Source organism: Podarcis bocagei (genome assembly GCF_964188305.1).
Source record: "Podarcis bocagei genome assembly, chromosome: 7".
NCBI classification, from domain to species: domain Eukaryota; kingdom Metazoa; phylum Chordata; class Lepidosauria; order Squamata; family Lacertidae; genus Podarcis; species Podarcis bocagei.
In genome coordinates this window covers 9621710-9644591 of record NC_138132.1, presented here as the reverse complement: position 1 = coordinate 9644591, position 22882 = coordinate 9621710, and the positions used below count along the sequence as shown (strand labels likewise).

Sequence of the window (22882 nt, the reverse complement as noted above, 5' to 3'; positions counted from 1 at the left end):
GCGAGAAGTGAGGTGACAGGGAACCAGGCAGAGGGCCTTCTTGGTAGTGGCGCCCGCCCTGTGGAACGCCCTCCAACCAGATGTCAAAGAAAAAATAACTACCAAACTTTTAGAAGACATCTGAAGGCAGAACTATTTAGGGAAGCTTTTAATGTTTAATAGGTTATTGTATTTTAGTGTTCTGTTGGAAGCCACCCAGAGTGGCTGGGGAAGCACAAGGCGAAGGGGACGACAGAGGATGAGATGGTTGGACAGTGTTCTCGAAGCTACCAACATGAGTTTGGCCAAACTGCCGGAGGCAGTGGAAGACAGGAGTGCCTGGCGTGCTCTGGTACATGGGGTCACGAAGGGTCGGACACGACTAAACAACAAGAGCATTATTATTATTATTTAAATCCTTTGTCTCCAAACAATTCCCAAGTCACTTGCAAAGCTGGAAGTTCGATTTTTAGCATCGACCCTTGCGGTCCAAGATTGCACATAAGCCACCCGCCCTCAGTTTTCACGTGTTCTGTTTGAATCAAGAGGGAGAAAGAGAGGTGGCTGATACGTCACCCGTTCACACGTGCAAAAGACACGCGACTCCTCCGTGTCCCCCCTTCCCCCGGCGCACGCATACCGCACGCCACGCGTTCCATTACCTGCCAGCCGCGCGAATTTCTCAGAACTCCCCCCGCCCCCGCCTCGCTACCGTCCTGCCCTCACCGTTTCTGGGCCGCGGTTGCCGCAGCAACGGTGAAGCCACGCCCAGGGTGGGGCTCTGATTGGCTAGTTGCGGGAAAGGGGAAGAAGGGCGGTGGCGCCGCCATCTTGAGCGAGGCAACAACAAAAACCCGCCATCTTGGACATAGAGATAGGAAAACGTGAAGAGTCGCACATGGCCGCAATTTCTGCCTATAAACAGTTTTATGGACAAGGGCGGTTTCCGATTTTTTTAGCTGATGTTTTTGTTTGTGCCACTGTGGTTTTGTTGAAGATTATCTTAAACAGTTGCTTTACTGGATAACTGAGGGCAAGGAAACAGCTGTGATTCAAAGAGCCATGTTGAGTGTGTCATAGGGAAACTTCTCGAGAAAAAGGGTTGGGTTTCCGCTCCTCCCTTGTGCTGCCATCTTGTGTGCTGCCATCTCTATGAGAGGCGTCGCAGTGCGGCCATCTTGGGAAGGTCTTTCTTCTCCCTGTTGCCTTGGCAACTGAATTGGTTCTTGTCGAGAGCTGGGTTCAAATGCTAGTTCAGCCACTGAGTCCTTATGAAAAATAAAAAATATCAGCTTGGTTTACTGCCTTCCCCTCTTTGGCAGATACTGTACCTTGTTTCTTTAGATGTAGGCAGAAGCTGAACTAACGCAGCTCTTCATATTAAATTTCATGGTACACCTCAGACTTTTGCTTCTTCTTTCTTTCTTTCGTTTTTTATTTATTTTCCAAATTATTACAAATCAAAACCAAATTCCTTCAGCTTCTTTTGCAGTTACTAAAGGCAGAGGAGCTCGGCCACATGAAAATCAAAAGGTTTAGTTTCAATAGATGAAAAGGTACGGATGCTGTTGCCATGATGTGAAATTAGGCACATTTTTTTGCACGTTGAGTGGGCAGCTCAGAGAAAAGTCGAGACAGCATGAGCAACCTACTTCCAAAGGGAATAACCTCCACTTCAAATTACATTTTAGAGAGCTGGAGACAGTACATTTTTCTTTTCTTTCTTTTTTAAATAATCTTTATTAATTTCCCACATAGGCATATATACATAAATAACAAATCATACAAAGCAAAAGCAATACAAGTACTGTAAAGGGGGGGGGGGAATACAGTATATTACAATTAAATAACAGGTTAAAATATAAAACTTCCAATAATTCTCATTATACTGGTTATATTGTCTATATTTTCTTGCACAGATTTATGTTATTTCATTATATATAAATATATATAATCCGGTATAATATCTAATACATGTTTTGCTTACAAGTATCAATCTAGTTCTGCAAGTATCTTGCTAATTGTACAATGCAATTTTAGATATTCTTTGAATATTTTCCATTCTCCATATACTTTCTGGTTTGACACTCCTCTGATTCTTCCTGTCAGTTTTGCTACTTGCCGGTATTATATCATAAGAGTCTGCCACTCTGTAATCGTTGGTAGGATTTCATTTTTCCAGTTTCTTGCCACTATTATTCTGACTGCCGTGGTTGCATACATAAACAATGGTCTTATATTTATTTTAGACAGTATATTTTTCAGTGTATCCCATATACAAAGCTAGCTTCTCATCGCTATTGTGCCTATTTGTGGACTGCGGCTCCTGTTATCCAAAAATAAAGAATTTGCAGGAAATCATTAGGTGAGCATTTGCATATTGAGTCAACAGTTTCCATCCATGCCTGTGGGAAATTTTCTTTTGGGGGCAGATGGAATGGAGTTTACTGGGAAAGGGCATGGCTGGCTGCAATCCTGACATTACCTCAGTTGATTTCATATTCTACAATGGATATTCTCTGCGAGTGATTGCCTCCTTCAAAGATCAAAACTTGGCTAAATATATATATAGATCAAGACATCTGCTGTCAAAGAAAAGGATAACGGTAACAAGATTCTTCGAAAACAGCACATGTTTGAAATTGTTCCCTGATGAGTTTACGACAGCTGAGATAAGATTTACTTGTAAACCAAAGGAGGAGAGAGGACACTCAAAAGACAAACTGGAACATACTGAGCAAGGGCCTTTGAAACCAAGACAGGAGATGAGATTGCCTAATGAGGGGATGGATAACTTCTACCCAGAAGAAAAGGCATTAATAAACCAGTTTGGATTGTTGCCTTTCTTTGCCCAATCTGAGATCTTGAGAAGATTGGAGACCCTTAGAAATAAGTTAACAGAGATGAATGCTCAGGAAAAAGTAAGAGAGAAAGAACCGGCAACGGACCAATTGAAGAAAGAGAACCTCTCTGTAAAAGCCAAGACAGACCTCATGAAAGATTACTTTTATAATACCTCTACAACTGCGGAGATAAACCTGTTAACAACAGATCTAACACAGTGCGTAAGGGACAGCAACAATCTACCATCTAAGAAGGAAACCATCCCTATGGCAACCACGAAAGACTACCCTCATATTACCTCTGCAGCTGCAGAGATAAACCTGAAAACAACAGATCTAACACAGTGCGTAAGGGATAGCAACAACCTACCATCTAAGAAGGAAACCATCCCTATGACAACCACAACGCGCTCTTGGACCAGCATGAGATACCTGGATGAGGATGAACTTGGTATCAGTCAAATAGAACACCTCAAGGTAGATTCGCCAAAAAAAGGAGTACTGATCACTAACGTTAGCACGCTGCACCCTTCAACTGATTCCATTGAGTACCTGGGCGATAATACATCTATGGACATTGCCAAAATGAATGAAATCCAACCAACAGATAAAAAGATAGGCCCAAAAAATCTTTCAAAGGCAAATTGACTAAGATCAATTTTTGGCAAGACAACGTGCAACCTTGCCTTGCTAACTTGGAATATTGCAGGTTGGCAAAAGAGGGTCTCTGACCAATCCTTTGTTAAATATATTCAGAGACATGATATTGTGTTTCTCCAGGAGACCTGGAGCACAAGTGAAGTGGAGTTAAATGGTTTTTCTGCGTTCTCCCTCCCAGGTCTTTTAAGTACTAGAGGGGGGCGAGTTAAAGGTGGGTTAGTTACTTTAATCTCAACAAGGCTAAGGGCCACATTTAAAAAACTAGACCCACTAGACCATCTGGCCACAGCTGTGCAAGTACAGTGGAGAACCCACAGCTGGCTGCTGATTAATGTATACCTACCCCCACAAAGAGAGAAAAGATTGATAAGAAATACTTGGGTTCAGTTAGAACAGTATCTTGACAAACTACTAAATCAATTTCCTGATGCCTCTGTAGTGGTGGCAGGCGACCTAAATGCCAGAACTGGACAATCTGATGAGGCTTTGTTTGCCCATTTCCACGAAACAGTCCCCATTATAGAGGAAACCCATCCAATACCAGCTAGAATATCAAAGGATAAAGGCTGCAATTATGCCGGCTTATGCCTACTACACTTGGTCAATAAGTTGGACCTGGTTATATTAAATGGCCGTACAGAGGGGGAGAAGGTCGGAGAATTCACATTTATATCTAACAATGGCGCCTCCACAATTGATTATATAATCGTGTCGTATGATCTTCAAAACAAAGTTCTGGAATGTAAAGTGGAGGAGCGCTTAGACAGTGATCATCTGCCATTAAGTGCACTCGTAGATGCGGGAAAGGATTTATCCTGCGCTGAAAAAATCGAGCATTCGAGCCCTACAGCTTTGGAGCTCAGATATTCGCGCATTAGATGGACAGATGAACTGCATAAGGAAATTTCAAGTAGGCTATGCTCAAAGGAATTCCTCATTAAGAGAGAAAACCTTATAACTTCCTCAAGCCATGAATTAAAGATAAATTTATTTCAGGAGTTAATTCTACTCCTTCAAGATCCCCTGAAGGAAAAAAGGAACAGGCCAAGTAGGCAATCCTCAGTATATAAAAACTCCAAACCCTGGTTTGATCAAGAATGTCAGGATATGAAGCTAAATTTACTGAAAAAATACAAGAATTATAGATCTGCCAATTTACCCCAACTCCCCACGGGCTGGTTTGAAGATAAACGGAATTATAAAATTTTGATCAAAAACAAAAAACTCCTGGCACAGAAAAGAGAATGGAAATGCCTAATAGATGCATCCAGAGAGAGAGATTCGGCCACCTTCTGGAGACTGGTAGCAAATGGAGTGCGACCTACTTCCTCAGAAGTGGAGTATACTATACCTGCAGGGACTTGGGAGGCATTTTTCCAATCTTCATATTCAGCTCTGCCTTTGACTCAGCCACTAATACAGTGTGCGGCAGGTGATGAGTGGCCTCCGGTGTCGGTCGCGGAGATTAGGAGGCTTATTCAGGCACTCAAACACAGAAAAGCCCCGGGAGCAGATAACATCTCTCCTGAACTTCTCAAAGCCAATATTGACTGGTGGGCCCCAGTCCTTGCCACCCTTTTCACCAGCATAGATCAAACAGCAATAATACCAGAGGACTGGGGATTGGCAATCATCGTTCCCATATTCAAGAAAGGCTGCAAACTTGATCCAGCCAATTACAGACCAATCAGTCTCTTAAGCATCATCAGCAAACTTTATGCAACTCACTTACGTGAAAAGTTTGCGGACTGGCTGGAACAGGAGCACATCCTAAAGGAAGCCCAGGCTGGGTTCAGGGCACATAGATCAACTCTAGACCAAGGATTGGTATTGCAACATCTAGTGGAGAAATATACCTCAAAGAAAGGAGGCTCTCTCTATGTAGCCTTTATAGATTTTAAATCAGCCTTCGACTCGATACCCCGGCATAGACTTTGGGAAAAACTAAATGTCACAAACATCGATAGACGTCTTTTGCTTCTTATCCGTAGACTGCATGAAAACACTCGGATCCGTGTTAGATGCGACCGTTATGGGAACCTATCAAAGGAAATCCAAAGTTCCCATGGTGTCAAGCAAGGCTGTGTTCTTGCTCCTATTCTTTTTAACTTCTATATAAACTCCTTAGTCGGAAAGATGGAGGAAGCAAGCACTCATTCCCCAAATCTAAATAATACACCAATCCCGGTCCTTTTGTACGCGGATGATGTGGCACTTATTTCCTTCTCTTGTGTGGGTCTAAGAAAGCTTTTACGAGCTCTTACAGAGTATTGCGAAGCTGAACACCTAATAGTAAATTACACTAAATCAAAAATTATGGTGTTCTCCAAGAGAAAACTCCGACATAAATGGAAAATTAATAACCAACCTATTGAGCAAGTAACATCTTTTAGATATCTTGGAATAATTTTTGATGAGAAGGGATCCTGGTGCCATCAGATTAAGAATTCCATTGTAAATGCGCAAAGATCTTCCAGAGCTATTATAAGATTCTTTTACAGAAAAGGAGGTCAATATGTCCCTGCTGCCTCCCAGGTCTTTGTTGCAAAAATACTTCCACAATTGATGTATGGCACCCAGATATTTAATTGTCAAAAACTCAAGTCCCTAGAATCTGTACAAACTAAATTTTATCGTTCCCTACTAGGGTTACCTACCTGTGTCTCTAACACTGCCATTAGGCTGGAGGTTGGCCAACTCCCTATTAATGCCAGGATATGGATCTTGAAGATTCACTTCTGGCTAAAACTCATATTTTTCCCAGTGGGAGTGGCTCCATTGACTCTACTAGACCCGTTCCAGTCTAAATGGAGATTGTCGCTTTATGAAAAATTGAGGGGCCTGGGGCTTTCCTCACAAGAACTCATAGCCTCAGGCTTTGAAAAGGCTAAAATGATGGTGAGCCAGCGAATAGGAGATGTAGAGCTTCAGGACCATATGAGCAAGATAGATAAATATCCAGCTATCCAAGATTATGGAAAAGGATTTAATCTAACCCCATATTTGCTGGACCTACAAATCGCAAAATATAGGCGGGCGTTTACCCTTACCAGATTTGATGTATTGCCATCTGCCTTACTAAAGGGCAGATACGAGGGCACACCCTATGCTGAACGAGTTTGCCCATGTGGTCTGAAGGAGGTGGAAACGGCTTCACATGTGCTGTTACACTGCAACCTTTACGGGGATATCAGGTTACTGTTTATCTCCCCTATCGTTCAGAAATTTCCAGGTCGATCTGAATCTCAGCGGCTGAAAATCCTACTAGGAGATAAAAACCCAGAAGTAACACTGAAAGTGGCCAAGTTTTCTGCGGCCGTGATCAAGCGGAGGGCATTAGCTGTAAAAAAGTAAAAGATCTGACCCCTGGATAAGCCCCCCCCCTTTTTTTAAGCCCATACATATACTGCAGTGCATATATGAGTATGTATATGTGTGTGTGTGTATATGTGTATTGTTTTTATGTATAATTTTACAACTTTTAATTGACACCATCACTCCCTTGTAAACTATTGCTGCCTTTTATGTTTTTCTTTTCTTCTGGTCTATGACCGTAATAAACTATTCATTCATTCATTCATTCCATCGTCCCCTTCTCCTTGTGCCCTCCATCTTTCCCAACATCAGGGTCTTTTCCAGGGAGTCTTCTCTTCTCATGAGGTGGCCAAAGTATTGGAGCCTCAGCTTCAGGATCTGTCCTTCCAGTGAGCACTCAGGGCTGATTTCCTTCAGAATGGAGAGGTGTGATCTTCTTGCAGTCCATGGGACTCTCAAGAGTCTCCTCCAGCACCAGAATTCAAAAGCATAGGCACTGATTTTTCCCTCCATGAATTTTTCCAATCTTTTTTTGAAGCCATCCAAGAGAGAGAGAGAGCTAAAAGCTTTTCTTTAGCTACTTTCTACATGACATGCTTAATTTTTACACATTTCTATAATGTCACCTCTTACTTGATTTTTCACTAACATAAAACACCCCCCCCCCAATGCTGTAACCTATCATCATAGGGATGTTGCTCCATTCCCTTGATCATTTGGTTTTTTGGGGTTTTTTTCTTCTGAACAGGAGAACTTCATACTGCAATACAGTGGTACCTCGGGTTACATACGCTTCAGGTTACAGACTCCGCTAACCCAGAAATAATACCTCGGGTTAAGAACTTTGTTTCAGGATGAGAACAGAAATTGTGCTCTGGCGGTGTGGCAGCAGCAGGAGGCCCCATCAGCTAAAGTGGTGCTTCAGGTTAAGCACAGTTTCAGGTTAAGTACAGACCTCCGGAACGAATTAAGTACTTAACCCGAGGTACCACTGTACTTAGCTGCCACAGATCCCACTTTCCTCAATATATATTGCTGGAACTCAAAGGGGGGGGGGTCACTCTATTATATAGGAATGTTTTGGGATATATACTGCAGTAACAGGGACAGCAAGAACATATATTGATAAGTTTGTGCAAACGGATACGGTACCTGTTAAAAGAGCAGAAAGCAGAAATGTCATTGGAGCGTGCGAGAAAGACTCTCTGAACTGGAGAGATAACTTGCCATTTCTCTTGTGTTCGCCTTTTCATCACAAGGTACAACACCTAAAATTAATTAATCAGAACATCCCACTAGGAGAGACTATAATGATGTTTGCAGAAGGCTTAGGAAAGGTCAAACTGTCTGCGATATAAACCTGAACCTGCCCTTAGATTAAATTGCTGATTGCAAGGCTGCCGTTCCCAATCAGAAGCGATGCCAACGCTTGGGACGGGAGTTGATTGAATCGGAAGGGGAATTTGGCCAGCTTCCCAATCCGTGTTTGTCCTGGGGATGTGATAAATGGCAGGCAAGGGGCAGGATGTCTCACCTCACGGGCAATGATTGTAAAATAGGCCAGCAGACTCTCGACCCTTGACCAGGGGATCTTGCAGTGGTTCCTAAAACCCCACTCCTGCAGTAATGCACATTGTGGGGCTGTCAGTGTCAAGTTGTTGGTGAACATATCAGACGACACAGCGATTCTTCAAACAGCTCTTGTTTATTCACAGGCCAGGACAGAACTGAACTGAAGGGTTCAGTCAGCCTGCTTATATAGAGCTCCAGTACAACGTAACTGTAACAATTTTCTAAAACTATCCAATCACTGAACGTCACTTTCGATCCCTTATTTGCATATCTACAGTATCCCCCTGCTGGCCCAGGGTGAGAACTACAGTACATAACAGTCAGTGTGAGGTAATATCCAGCTGGGACCTGAGAGACCAGGGCTCAAATCTCCACTGAGACATCAAGCCCACTGGGTGACAGCGGGCCAATCACGATGGCTGCTCACGCATCGTACATTTATAGCACATTGGTTTGCCCCAAAGAATTCTTGGAACTCCAGTTTACCCATCAGAGAGCTACAGCTCCCAGCACCCTTAACAAACTACAAGCTGCTAGGATTCTTTGTGAGATGTTGTGTGCTTTAAACGCATGGTGTGTGTTGTTTTAAACAAATAAACTGCCCTTTTCCCCTTATGGGGTATCCAAGAGCCCTTACAGAGTCCTTTGTAGGTTCTCCATCAGTTGGAGAAAATAACAGAGGCCAACCAGAGAATATTGAGAAGCAAAGCAGCTCGTAAGCCTGATCTTTATTGATCTGTTGCAACAGGGTGCTCCCCTCACACACAGGAGGACGGAGGAGGACCCAGAACAAAGGTGTGCCCACCCTTATATAGACATTTTAAATTGCCCGCCCTGGAGTCCAAGACCACCCCCAGATACATCATACATACATCACAGAAAGGGCGGTCTACAGCAGAAATCTGAGAGTGTTGTTTATCTCCTGTCTGGCAGGTTACCTGTTTAATGGTCACTTGATTGGATTGCCTGGGGAGCCTGACCAGTCTTTTGTAATGATAAATACTTAGTTCCTGGCCAGGTCAGAGGCTCACACCCTATTCATATCTTAAATGTGCCTTTAAGACAGGATTTGTGAGGAAAGAGACAACGTGGAGGTTTCCCACTTTGACCTTGCAGAGAAATATTTGAGGTCAATTTGATCATAGAATCATAGAATCATAGAGTTGGAAGAGACCACAAGGGCCATCGAGTCCAACCCCCTGCCAAGCAGGAAACACCATCAGAGCACACCTGACATATGGTTGTCAAGCCTCTGCTTAAAGACCTCCAAAGAAGGAGACTCCACCACACTCCTTGGCAGCAAATTCCACTGTCGAACAGCTCTTACTGTCAGGAAGTTCTTCCCAATGATCAGGACTTTTTTCTGTGGGGTTTCAGACATGTGGTTTATATATTTATGTACGTGTTTGCTTGGTGCATTTATGAACATTTATTACATATCTAAGACCTTAAAATTCTTATCACAGTATGCAGTTTTTTCTCAACCAAACCTACCTCATAAGGTTGTTGTGAGGATAAAATAGGGAGTGGAGAAGCCCCCACACCCCACTTTGAACGCCTTGGTGGAAAGGTGGGATAGAAAAAATATAAAAATAAAATCTGAGGACTCACTCAACAGAAGGGCACCACCAATGCAACGGGGCTAATATACCATGTTTTGAAGTAAGTGAAGTGATTTCTATTATCATCTAAATAGCGGAGCATGTGATTTTGTCTGTCCGAAGTCTTAAAGTACCCAACTGCTTCATGGGCTGACCATGTCCACCTGCTGACATGTTCAACATTTTGCATACAACCCCCAAAGAGGTGCACTGAGCATCTTCCACAGTTTCCTCCATACGCGGAAGATTCACCTCTTCGCCCTTGCCTTGGACAGCTGCAAGCATTTTTGAAAGACCCACGTCTTCTATTTACTGAGTTGCTCTCGCTTGGAATTGTTTTATTTACCTTTCATAATTGCACAGAAAACGTGTTACTCTCTGTCTTGCTTTTAATTGCATCATTACATTGCTGTAATCTGCCCTGGGACTTTACGGTCTAAGAGGCAAGTAGGAAATCTTATAAATAACTAAGCAATGTACTGGAGCTCTTTTCCATCTTTCTCCTTTTTAACAAATGCATTGCGGCATAAGCTTCCGCCCACTACAGTCCACTTAATCAAATGCCATGGAGTGTTATCTTGAGTTACAGTTATACAGTGGTACCTCAGGTTACATATGCTTCACGTTACATACGCTTCAGGTTACAGACTCCGCTAACCCAGAAATAGTGCTTCAGGTTAAGAACTTTGCTTCAGGATGAGAACAGAAATCGTGCAGCGGCAGCCGGAGGCCCCATTAGCTAAAGTGGTGCTTCAGGTTAAGAACAGTATCAGGTTAAGTACGGACCTCCGGAACGAATTAAGTACTTAACCCGAGGTACCACTGTATTATAAATGGGGGGTGGAGAAGGTAGCCCATGCTCAGAAAAACCACAGCCACAGGAAGTAATTCAGAGATCCTGGGCATACGTCAGAGCAGGGGTCAGCAAACTTTTTCAGCAGGGGGCCGGTCCACTGTGCCTCAGACCTTGTGGGTGGCCATACTATATTTGGGGGGGGAATGAATGAATTCCTATGCCCCACAAATAACCCAGAGATGCATTTTAAATAAAAGGACACGTTCTACTCATGTAAAAACACTCTGGTTCCCGGACTGTCCGCGGGCCAGATTGAGAAGGCAATTGGGCCGGATCCGGCCCCCAGACCTTGCTTTGCCTACCCATGAATTGGATAATCAAAGAGTGTTAATGATAGAAGGGCCCATGAAGGTCAAACAGTCCAACCCCCTGCAATGCCCGGGATGGGGCTCAAACCTGTTTGTTGGCATCCATCTGTCTCGAGAGACAATGGAGAGACATCTGTCTCGAGAGGCAACAGAGTGTACCTCCAGGGGTGAAGTCAAACGGCTGCAGTAGAAGCCCCAAAATGATGCTCCCAACCCGGGGTGCAAGTCTGGGCGGTGTGTCTAGAGGTAACAACAACAACAACAACAACAACTTATTATTTCATAGAATCATAGAATCCTAGAATCATAGAGTTGGAAGAGACCACAAGGGCCATCGAGTCCATCCCCCTGCCAAACAGGAAACACCATCAGAGCACTCCTGACATATGGTTGTCAAGCCTCTGCTTAAAGACCTCCAAAGAAGGAGACTCCACCACACTCCTTGGCAGCAAATTCCACTGTCAAACAGTTCTTACTTACTTACTTATTTATTTATACCCCGCCCAACTGGCTGGGCTTCCCCCGTACAGTAATGCCTCAAACATTAAAAGCTTCCCTAAACAGGGCTGCCTTCAAATGTCTTCTAAAAGTCTGGTGGTTGTTTTTCTCTTTGACATCTGGTGGGAGGGCGTTCCACAGGGCGGGTGCCACCACCAAGAAGGCCCTCTGCCTGGTTCTCTGTAACGTGGCTTCTCACAGGGAGGGAACCGCCAGAAGGCCTTCAGAACTGAATGATAGGGGTGGAGACGCTCCTTCAGGTCTACTGGGCCTTTGAGGCCGTTTAGGGCTTTCAAGGTCAGCACCAACACTTTGAATTGTGCTCGGAAACGTACTGGGAACCAATATAGGTCTTTCAAGACCGGTGTTAAGTGGTCTATTCCCCGCTTGTCCATGATGCAGATCTTCACTGGCCCCTTTCTTCCTTGGCGAGGAAGGAGGGCACCATTTTGTGATTCGCTTCAGGGGGCAAAAGACATTGGGGAACCTGTGGCCCTGCAGATGTTGGGACTCCAACTTCCATCATTCCTGTGTGTTGGCTATGCCAGCTGGGGGCTGGTGGGAGTTGGAGTTCAGCATCCACATCAGTCGGGCCACAGGCTCTCCAATTTTGGCTTGGTGCCTGGGCTCCTCTTTATAAAGGTAAAGGGACCCCTGACCATTAGGTCCAGTCGTGGCTGACTCTGAGGTTGCGGCGCTCATCTCGCTTTATTGGCTGAGGGAGCCGGCGTACAGCTTCCAGGTCATGTGGCCAGCATGACTTTTTTTAAAAAATAAAATTTTTATTGGTTTTTCACAATTTTTATAAACACAAACAATGCACAATACAAACAAACAAACATAAACAAACATGTATAATTTCAAATCCTTTTTTCTTAAACCTTACTTCACCTGTGTCTTCCAATACTTTGCGATGAGAATTCTTGCTGCTGTAGTAGCGTACATAAAAAAAGTCCTGTCTTTCTTTGGCACCAATTGGCCGACAATGCCCAAGAGAAAGGATTCTGGTTTCTTGGGAAAAGTACCAGTTACAGATAGGTAGCTGTGTTGGTCTGCCATAGTCAAAATAAAAAAATTCCTTCCAGTAGCACCTTAAAGACCAACTAAGTTAGTTCTTGGTATGAGCTTTCGTATCTGAAGAAGTGTGCATGCACACGAAAGCTCATACCAAGAACTAACTTAGTTGATCTTTAAGGTGCTACTGGAAGGAATTTTTTTATTGGGAAAAGTACATTTAAGTACCTTTTTCATTTCATTATATATCATTTCCCAGAAAGCCTTAATCTTCGGGCACGTCCACCAAAGGTGATAAAAAGTACCTTCAGTTTCTTTACATTTCCAACATTTATTCTTTACATTTCCAACATTTATTATCAGGCAAATGGCGAACCAGAGCAGCGCACGGAAATGCCATTTACCTTCCCGCCGGAGTGGTACCTATTTATCTACTTGCACTTTGACGTGTTTTCGAACTGCTAGGTTGGCAGGAGCAGGGACCGAACAATGGGAACTCACCCCGTCGCGGGGATTCGAACCACCGACCTTCTGATCAGCAAGTCCTAGGCTCTGTGGTTTAACCCACAGCGCCACCCGCGTCCCTCTTTATACGCAGCCTGTAATGCTGCTCTCTCATGGAAAACCGTGCGTGTCCGTTGTGTCTCCTGGATGAAATGAAAAAGAAGACGCAAAACCACCCAAAACAGCCCTAAGGAACAGATCATTAAATATTATTGAGGCAGAGTCAGGAAAACAACAACAGAGGACAGCCTTAATGAAACTGCAGTATGCAAAGGAACTGTTTACAAGCATAATCAGTTTTAGATGTCTCCCTTCACTCCTCACAGGAAAGCACAAGGCCCACCAGCCATGCCTTTTCTGTGAGAGAAATCACGTCTGCATCCTTCCGAAAGCAGGGCAGATCATCGTGTCTCAAATAGATGATGTAGTGTGGCATAGCAGTTAGAACCTGGGGGGGGGCAGTGTTCAAATACCCCCTTTTTCCACCAGAAAGCACGCTGGGTGACTTTAGTCCAGTCACAGTCCCTGAGCCTAACCTCCCTGGCAGGGTTGTTATGAGGATGGAATGGAAATGGGTGTGTGAGGAACCATGACATACATATGTATGTCATCTTAAGCTTCTTGGCAGAAAGGTGGGATACACAAGAAAGAAAGAAAGAAAGAAAGAAAGAAAGAAAGAAAGAAAGAGGGATAATGGAGAGGTTTTGAATCTCTACAGCACTGTCAAGTCAAGTCAAATCAGTTTACAGTGGTACCTCTGGTTACAGATGCTTCAGGTTACATGCGCTTCAGGTTACAGACTCCGCTAACCCAGAAATAGTACCTCGGATTAAGAACTTTGCTTCAGGATGAGAACAGAAATCATGCAGTGGCAGTGGGAGGCCCCATTAGCTAAAGTGGTACCTCAGGTTAAGAACAGCTTCAGGTTAAGAACGGACCTCCAGAACCAATTAAGTTCTTAACCTGAGGTACCACTGTATTGCATTTTAGCAGACAGCCATTATACACATGAAAATGAGAACAGAAATAATAATAGAGATTTACATTTCCACTCCTTAACCTTAATCCCCCTTGAAGTTTAATAGCACAGATTTGTAGTGCCTTAGCCGGAGATTTAGATATTCTGAAAGATTTTGCAGACCCAGTAGACCTGAATATCACATTTATATGATGAAAATAGGGGTGCCCTATTCCATAATATTAATAATAATAATTTATGCCACACCCTTCTGACTGGGTTGCCCCAGCCACTCCGTGCCGCTTCCAACATATATAAAAACATAATAAAACATTAAACATTAAAAAAAACCTTCCCTATACAGGGCTGCCTTCAGATGTCTTCTAAAGGTTCTATAGTGACTTATCTCCTTGGCTCGGGGGTTGCTTAACTCCATACCCTCCAAGATTTCTCCGATGGAAATAGGGACGGGGACGCGGGTGGCGCTGTGGGTTAAACCACAGAGCCTAGGACTTGCCGATCAGAAGGTCAGCGGTTCGAATCCCCGTGACGGGGTGGGTGAGCTCCCGTTGTTTGGTCCCTGCTCCTGCCAACCTAGCAGTTCAAAAGCACCTCAAAGTGCAAGTAGATAAATAGGTACCACTCCGGCGGGAAGGTAAATGACATTTCCGTGTGCTGCTCTGGTTCACCAGAAGCAGCTTAGTTCTGCTGGCCACATGACCTGGAAGCTGTATTCCGGCTCCCTCAGCCAATAAAGCAAGATGAGCGCTGCAACCCCAGAGTCGGCCACGACTGGACCTAATGGTCAGGGGGCCCTTTACCTTTACTTTTAAGGAAAAGTGGGACATTTCAGGATCGAATCAGAAACCGGGACGGCTTCTGTAAATCCGGGACTGTCCCTGGGAAATTTGGAGGGGCCGCACCTGGCCATCTGTACACCTGCAACCGCAGTGCGGTATACAGTTTGAAAACTTGCATATATTTAAATCAAATCCTGTTGGCAGGAGAGGAATAAATAAATGGCTGTGGTTTGGTGTGCCTCCCTTCCCCCCAAAATCTGGCCACATACCACCCTCCGCTTCTTCTGTTAAAAATAATAATAATGACACACTGCCTACAGCTGGAAGGAACGGCATCAACTCAGATAATAAAAAGAGAGAGGAGAGGAGAGGAGGAAAGCAGCAAAGAAGCAGCCCATCATCTGAATTAAAAGCCCCCTGGTGTTGATTAAACTTTCCTCCTGCTGTAGCTTTCCAGCTCTCCTCACCTGTCTGGAAACGGCTGGCTGCTGGCTGCTTTGATAAATGGCTCCGTAAGTGTTTCTCTCATCTCCTGCTAAAATGCTGCCAGGGGCGCTTTCCTGCAGAGCAGAACTGAACAGACAGGATGAAAAAGAAGAGGAGGAATGAATGGAAGGAAGGAAGGAGCAAGAGAGGGCCTTTTCTTCTCTTGTGCCTAGGGAAACCTCTGAAAGCAAGGGGAAGGTGTGGGGCCAGGACAAGCCGCCCCCAGGACCAGCCTGGCAGCACAGAAAACCTAAGCTGTTTTTTTTTGGGGTGGTAACATATCGACGGGCACCAACAAACCGGCCTGCTGCCCAAGCAGCGGATCGGAAGACATTCCTACCCAAGAAGAATGGATAATCAAAGTGATATACTATGAGGAATCAGCAGAGCTAACAGCTAAAATAAGAGAACCTAAGGATGATTGTTTTGCGGAAGAACGGAAGCCCTTTTGGACTATTTAAAGAAATACTATAGTATGGTGAATTTGTGAGCAGGATTCGAACTGTGAGCAACAGAAGGAATTAGGGATTGTTGTATTATTGCCATGATATATAAAAGAGAGAAGATAGGGTGCAGCAAGGGGGAGATAGTAAAAAAAAACACTATGGGAAATGGGATTGGAAGTTGACAAAACAAAAGAAAAACCTATTATGTGTTGGAATGTAGAGGTGATTTGTTTATTTATTGAAAATATAATTGAAAGAAGAAGTGTATTCCTGGCACCCTGTGCATAGTTGCAAAGGGTTCTGGGAAATAGCCATCAGAAGACCCCCAAATAGCCATCAGAAGACCCCAAAGCAGTCCAATGCCCTGGAGCCAGTTTGTCCAATTCCCAGGCACCCTTGATAACCAGGCGTGGCGGCCCTGTTGCATGAATGTGTTTTATTCAAAACTTTCGTTGCTCCTGTGGTGCAATGGGTTAGTGCGTCTGGCTGTTAACCAGAAGGTTGATGGTTCTAGCCCACTCGAGGATGGCCATGGGGAGAATTCCTCTGTTGTAGGGGGTTAGACTAGATTACGCTTAGGGACCCTTCCAACTTTATACAGTGGTACCTCGGGTTAAGTACTTAATTCGTTCCGGAGGTCTGTTCTTAACCTGAAACTGTTTTTAACCTGAAGCACCACTTTAGCTAATGGGGCCTCCCGCTGCCGCTGTGCTGCCGGGGCACGATTTCTGTTCTCATCCTGAAGCAAAGTTCTTAACCTGAAGTACTATTTCTGGGTTAGCGGAGTCTGTAACCTGAAGCGTATGTAACCTGAAGCATATTTAACCCAAGGTACCACTGTGGTACCTCAGGTTACAGACGCTTCAGGTTACAGACTTCGCTAACCCAGATATAGTACCTCGGGTTAAGAACTTTGCTTGAGGATGAGAACAGTTTCAGGTTAAGAATGGACCTCCAGAACGAATTAAGTTCTTAACCCAAGGTACCACTGTAATCCTATGATTCTGCATTCATGGTGTTCTGTCCACACCAGTGAGCGTGACGTGGGTGGTGTGGGTGGTGGAGGGCCCCATTCACCACAGCGGCCGATAAAAAATATATATCTATTCAAAGCGACCCTTCACAGAAAAATTATTTAGCACCAAGCACTTATCTCTTTAAGCACGACTGCCCCATTACTACTCATTCAATATAAAAAAAAGGCAAAGTGCTTAATGTTTGTTTTGGATGGGAAGCAAGTGTTTAATTAGGGGGAAAGCACATCGTTATAATGACGGCAAATGGACAGGGTCCCCCCCTTCATTTAAAAAAAAATGTACAATGTGTTTTTACAGAGCAACACAAGAAGAAGATGAAAAATACTGGTCTGTGCCCCATTAAGCTTACAGTCAATCAGCATAAGGGGGCAGGGAGTCCAGGGACAGTTGGGTGGGCAGGTGGGGAAGTGGGATATTGGTGGGGGGGTCAGATGTGGGGAGTGGGCTTTCTTGTTGTTGTTTAGTCGTTTAGTCGTGTCTGACTCTTCGTGACCCCCTGGACCAGAGCACGCCAGGCACTCCTGTCTTCCACTGCCTCCCGCAGTTGGGTCAAACTCATGCTTGGTAGCTTCGAGAACACTGTCCAGCCATCTCGTCCTCTGTCGTCCCCTTCTCCTTGTTCCCTCCATCTTTCCCAACATCAGGGTCTTTTCCAGGGAGTCCTCTCTTCTCATGAGGTGGCCAAAGTATTGGAGCCTCAGTTTCAGGATCTGTCCTTCCATTGAGCACTCAGGGCTGATTTCCTTAAGACAGTGTTTCCCAACCGGTGTTCCGCGGCACACGAGTGTGCCGTGAGACATCGGCTGGTGTGCCGCGAGATGCCTGGAGGGAGGCGGGCGAGTCGGGCGGCGAGAGGCGGGGCGGCGGCGGCGAGGAGAGGCCGCGCCTCCTGCTGCTGCCTGGCGCTCCTCCTCGCAGCCGGCAGCGCTGCCTGGGCGCCTCCGTGCGACTCTGCCTCGCTGGGTTTGGTCTCCCAGCAGAGACGGGTCACACGCGCACCTCCCTCCCTCCCTCAGCCTGCGCGGAGGGAGAGCCAGAGAGAGGCATCGCTCCTGCGCGGCGGGAGAGGGAGCAGCCGGAGCGATGCCCCAAACGAAGGCATGGGACCGGAGGGGAAATCCTCTCCGAGGAGGATTGAGCGCAGCTGAGAGAAGCCTTTCGAGGAGCTGCCGTGTCCCCTGGAAACCCCCTTCCCAGCTCTGCCTGCCTGCCTGCCCAAAGCTTGGAGGTTCCCCGGCAAGGGGGAGGGGAAAAACTTTCACTTTTGTGCGTCCCTCCCGGCGTGACGCTGCGCGCTGACGTCACGGGGCGGGGCTTTAATGGTGGTGTGCCGCGAGATTTTTTTTCAGTAAGCAGGTGTGCCGTTGCCCAAAAACGTTTGGGAAACACTGCCTTAAGAATTGATAGGTTTGATCTTCTTGCAGTCCATGGGACTCTCAAGAGTCTCCTCCAGCACCATAATTCAAAAGCGTCAATTCTTCGGCCATCAGCCTTCTTTATGGTCCAGCTCTCACTTCCATACATCACTACTGGGAAAAGCATAGCTTGAACTATACGGACCTTTGTTGGCAAGGTGATGTCTCTGCTTTTTAAGGGCTTTCTTAGGTGCCCAGAAAAGTAAGAGAAGTATTTTAGGAGGCTGGGTCTGCTGTATGCGTCCAGGAGGGGGTTATCACACCAAAAGCCTCCCCATCACCACTGCCATCCGACAGTTCATCAGCTCCAAGGGACTATTAAACCTTACGGCGTGTAGGTTATGTACACAATCCCAGAGGGCAATCAATTTTTATCCGGTACATGGAAGGTAACAGATGGAGACATGCGCACTTAATCTCTTTTCTAGTTGGGCAGTGATAGGACTTAATCACCTTGGGTTCTTAACAATGTGCGCTTAATTTCAAGCTGGCTTCGCTCCAGCCGCCAGTCCGTGCGCCACCTGATGCCACCCTGGCGAACACCTACGCAGTCACCTTTAGTCAGCAGAGTCTGGAATGAATGGGCCTGTGCCATGCAGGAGGCAGGGAGAGTTTGGGCATGGTGGGGACGGCGGTGGCTGCCCCTTTCCCCAGATGAATCATAACCCCCATTTTCCATTTTAAAGGGCAAGTTCCGAGCATTTGCAGTGCCTCAGATGTGACAAAGGACAGGCGCTATTTTTCGTGTGAGAAATTAGCGTGCTTTCAGTGTTTGCTTTGGGGAGCCCCGGAAAATTCTTGCAGGTGCCCAGGGACATCATCCCACCAACTTCAGTCTGCCCTCAAGCTAGCAGCCACCTGCCTGCTTTCTGACGTTCATCCAGCCCAGAGGGTGGCTGTCAGTTTCCTCCTCCTCCTTAGTCTCAGTGTTGCTCCTTGTAGAACTCAGCAAGCAGGAGGATGGGGGCAGAAGCAGATTTCATTTGGCTCTGGCGCCCCCTGCTGTCAGGCTCCTTCCCATCCGCCCTACCAGTCCCAATGGGCACTCAACGCAGCTGCTTTTTGCCAACTTTTGCAATGACCCGACTGTTCCCTTTATGAGTGAAATTTACTCGGAGTCGAGAGTGGATTTCATGCTCTTTATTCAGCTCATAGTGGTGAGGAGGAATGGAAGTTCCCCCAGAATGTCTGCTTTATATACATTATTTACACAATGGGCTACAGGTGATTGGCTCATTCCGGGATTCACCTGTAGGCCAATCAGGTTGCGGATTCACTTCCACCTAGAGCTGGATTGGGTGGCTCCTGTGGACTAATCAGACTGCTGTATTCTGGACACTATTGTTCTAGGACCAATCAGACTGCTGCATTCTGAATCCTATTGTTCTAGGACCAATCAGACTGCTGCCTTTGGATCCTATTCAACTCAGCACATAACAATGAGTTTGGGTGCAATGCAATATTTTGGGCTCCACAGGCCAGGCAGGATCAGCCTCGTGGGGCAAACTGGACAGGTTTGTGTGAAATCTCTTGCTAAAATGTTGTGGGAAACCTGCCTTTCAGCGAGGGATTCTGACACACAAGCCTCCTTGAATCGGGAAGGGGCATGCATTAAAACAGGGGCCAGCAAACTTTTTCAGCAGGGGGCCGGTCCACTGTCCCTCAGACCTTGTGGGGGGCCGGACTATATTGGGGGGGGCTGCACGAATTCCTATGCCCCACAAATAACCCAGAGATGCATTTTAAATAAAAGGACACATTCTAATGTAAAAGCATGCTGATTCCCGGACCATCCATGGGCCGGATTTAGAAGGTGGTTGGGCCGGATCCGGCGCCTAGGCCTTAGTTTTCCTACCCATGCTTTAGAATCTCCTGCTAAAAGACAGGTGTCCCCCCCCCCATCATTTTAGCAAATCCCCTGCTAATACAATGGGAGAAAACCTCTTCTCAGCAGCACCTTGAAAGGTGCATTGCATTCTCAGGGATGGGGCTGCAACAGCCTCCCCCCATATGCTGAGTTCAGGGTGAGCCCTGGTTGCTAAGCAGAGAAAGGCTCTGTCATTTGCATCCTTGTGCACAGGTGCCCAGCTGTTGATTATCAGGGTGTTGTGGAAAATGCACTCCAAGCATGTAAAAGGTGCCTTTTTTTTTTGAACCGTTTCATAAAGTTCCAAGGTTAAAACCAGTAACAGCAGTAAAACCAGTAAAAGCAGCTATTGCCACCCCCTCGCCTGCTTCTGACCAAGAGCTCTGTGTTGCTTCAAAGCTTGTTCCCAACCTCGATTGATCTCATCCGGCTCGCTTTATGCGTCTTATTCTTTCGGAGCCATCACCCCGGCGATTCCAATTTCTCTTTATAGTTAGTAAAAATCATTAACAGCTCCGGAGTTGTGATGACTCCACGTATTTCTGGATGACAACCTCCCCAACGGCTGCTTTGCCAGCCCAGCTGCCGCAGTGGCAAAACACAGACAGCTTCGTCAGCAGATTCACACCGAAAACATTACTGTTTTAAATTTAAATCCCCTTTTAACGACAGCTTGGGGGAATGGTCTGCAGTAGCCCCTGGACGCCTTCAGGGGGCAGTGTGCTGGCAATAAGAGCAGACTCTTAGAATCATCGCTTCGTAGAGCTGGAAAGGGACCCCGAGGGTCATCTAGCCCCACCCCAACGTATGACTCAAACCCATAACCCTGTGATTAAGAGTCTCATGCTCTGCCAACTGAGCTGGTTGGAAATGTGGAGGTCTTGGAGATGATATAAACAGAAATGATTGTAAGCTGTTTTTATATGCAGTGACGGCAGCAAGAATATTATTGGCACAAAAATGGAAGCAAGAAGAATTACCGACAAAAGAAGAATGGAGGATGAAATTGATGGACTATGCAGAATCGAAATAAAAAAATTCCTTCCAGTAGCACCTTAAAGACCAACTACAGTGTATCTGAAGAAGTGTGCATGCACACGAAAGCTCATACCAAGAACTAACTTAGTTGGTCTTTAAGGTGCTACTGGAAGGAATTTTTTTATTTTGACTATGGCAGACCAACACGGCTACCTATCTGTATGCAGAATCGGATAAACTAACCGGAAGAATTTGAAACCTGCGGAACCAGAGATTCACAGAAGACTGGTGTAAATTTACGGACTATTTGAAAAGTAATTGTGATGACCAGATTATGTTTGTAGGTTTGCAAGAAGTTTTGTGAGGTAAATGTCAGGGAACTGCCATCGGAGCTGGAGGCGGAGGGAAGGCTCCAGAGGGATCCCGGAGAGGGTCCCAGTAGGGAGAGAGGCAGCCCGTCCGCTGGGGAAGGAAATCAGCGTAACACCAGTGGAGAAAGGGGGCAGATGGGGGAATCGGAGAGGAGGCTCCAAGACTCTTCGCCGGAGACCAGCGGAGAGAGTACGGGTCCTCCGCTGCCCACACCCTCCCTGCACAGAAGGCTTCCGCGCAGGGAGACTAGGCGGAGACTAGGTGCCAAGGAACTTTTGTGCTGGAAGAAGTTCAAGAAACGCCCACTGACGGATTCTGCCAGCGACTAAGACAGTCACGATGCTGGAGGCTGTTCGGTCAGAAAGGGTTCAACCAGGTAACCTAGCCAGGAGTGGCGGCAACTTACGCACAAGCAACCCCTAAACCCATTACAGCAAATTATTTGAATTATTGCAAAAATGGTTAAAGAGGTGGATTGTGAGGTAAGATAATTAAAGGCAATAGGAATTTAAGAAATGCAGAAGAAATGATAAAAATGCTGGATCATCAGAGGTGCTGATGGTAGTCCAAAAAGATTGTATAAGATGTGAAGCTCTGTGGAATGTATAATAATTGATATGTTGAAATTAATAAAAATTATATAGGAATTAAAGAACCTTTTAATGAGGGTGGAATTAAATAACCTTTTAATGAGAGAGTGCAAAATATGGTCTGAAACTCAACAAAAAAAACACGAAGATCATGGCCACTGGGCCCATCACCTCCTGGCAAATAGAAGGGGAAGAAATGGAGGCAGTGAGAGATTTTACTTTCTTGGGCTCCATGATCACTGCAGATGGTGACAGCAGTCACGAAATTAAAAGACGCCTGCTCCTTGGGAGAAAGGCGATGGCAAACCTAGACAGCATCTTAAAAAGCAGAGACATCACCTTGCTGACAAAGGTCCGTATAGTTAAAGCCATGGTTTTCCCAGTAGTGATGTATGGAAGTGAGAGCTGGACCATAAAGAAGGCTGATCGCCGAAGAATTGATGCTTTTGAATTCTGGTGCTGGAGGAGACTCTTGAGAGTCCCATGGACTGCAAGAAGATCCAACCGATCCATTCTGAAGGAAATCAGCCCTGAGTGCTCACGGGAAGGACAGATCCTGAAACTGAGGCTCCAATACTTTGGCCACCTCATGAGAAGAGAAGACTCCCTGGAAAAGACCCTGATGCTGGGAAAGATGGAGGGAACAAGGAGAAGGGGACGACAGAGGACGAGATGGCTGGACAGTGTTCTTGAAGCTACCAGCATGAGTTTGACCAAACTGCGGGAGGCAGTGGAAGACAGGAGTGCCTGGCTTGCTCTGGTCCAGGGGGTCACGAAGAGTCG

The 22882-nt window shown here is 45.8% G+C and overlaps 1 protein-coding gene and 1 long non-coding RNA gene across 4 annotated transcripts in view; one reads left to right on the top strand and one right to left on the bottom strand.

Moving 5' to 3' along the window:
* B9D2 (B9 domain containing 2) overlaps positions 1-728 on the bottom strand; it is a 34068-nt gene extending 33340 nt beyond the window's left edge. For 2 of the 3 annotated variants that reach the window (XM_081200758.1, XM_081200756.1), the window contains exon 1: positions 642-725. The gene's annotated coding sequence lies outside the window, so the exon portion shown is untranslated. Of the gene's footprint in view, positions 1-641 lie in introns of all 3 variants that reach the window. The other variant, XM_081200757.1, reaches the window with a different exon arrangement.
* LOC308590664 overlaps positions 1-22635 on the top strand; it is a 105786-nt gene extending 83151 nt beyond the window's left edge. Inside the window, exon 3 of the long non-coding RNA XR_014009854.1 lies at positions 22248-22635. This is a non-coding gene — a long non-coding RNA (uncharacterized lncRNA). The remainder of the gene's footprint in view (positions 1-22247) is intronic.
* The last annotated feature ends 247 nt before the right edge of the window (positions 22636-22882 follow it).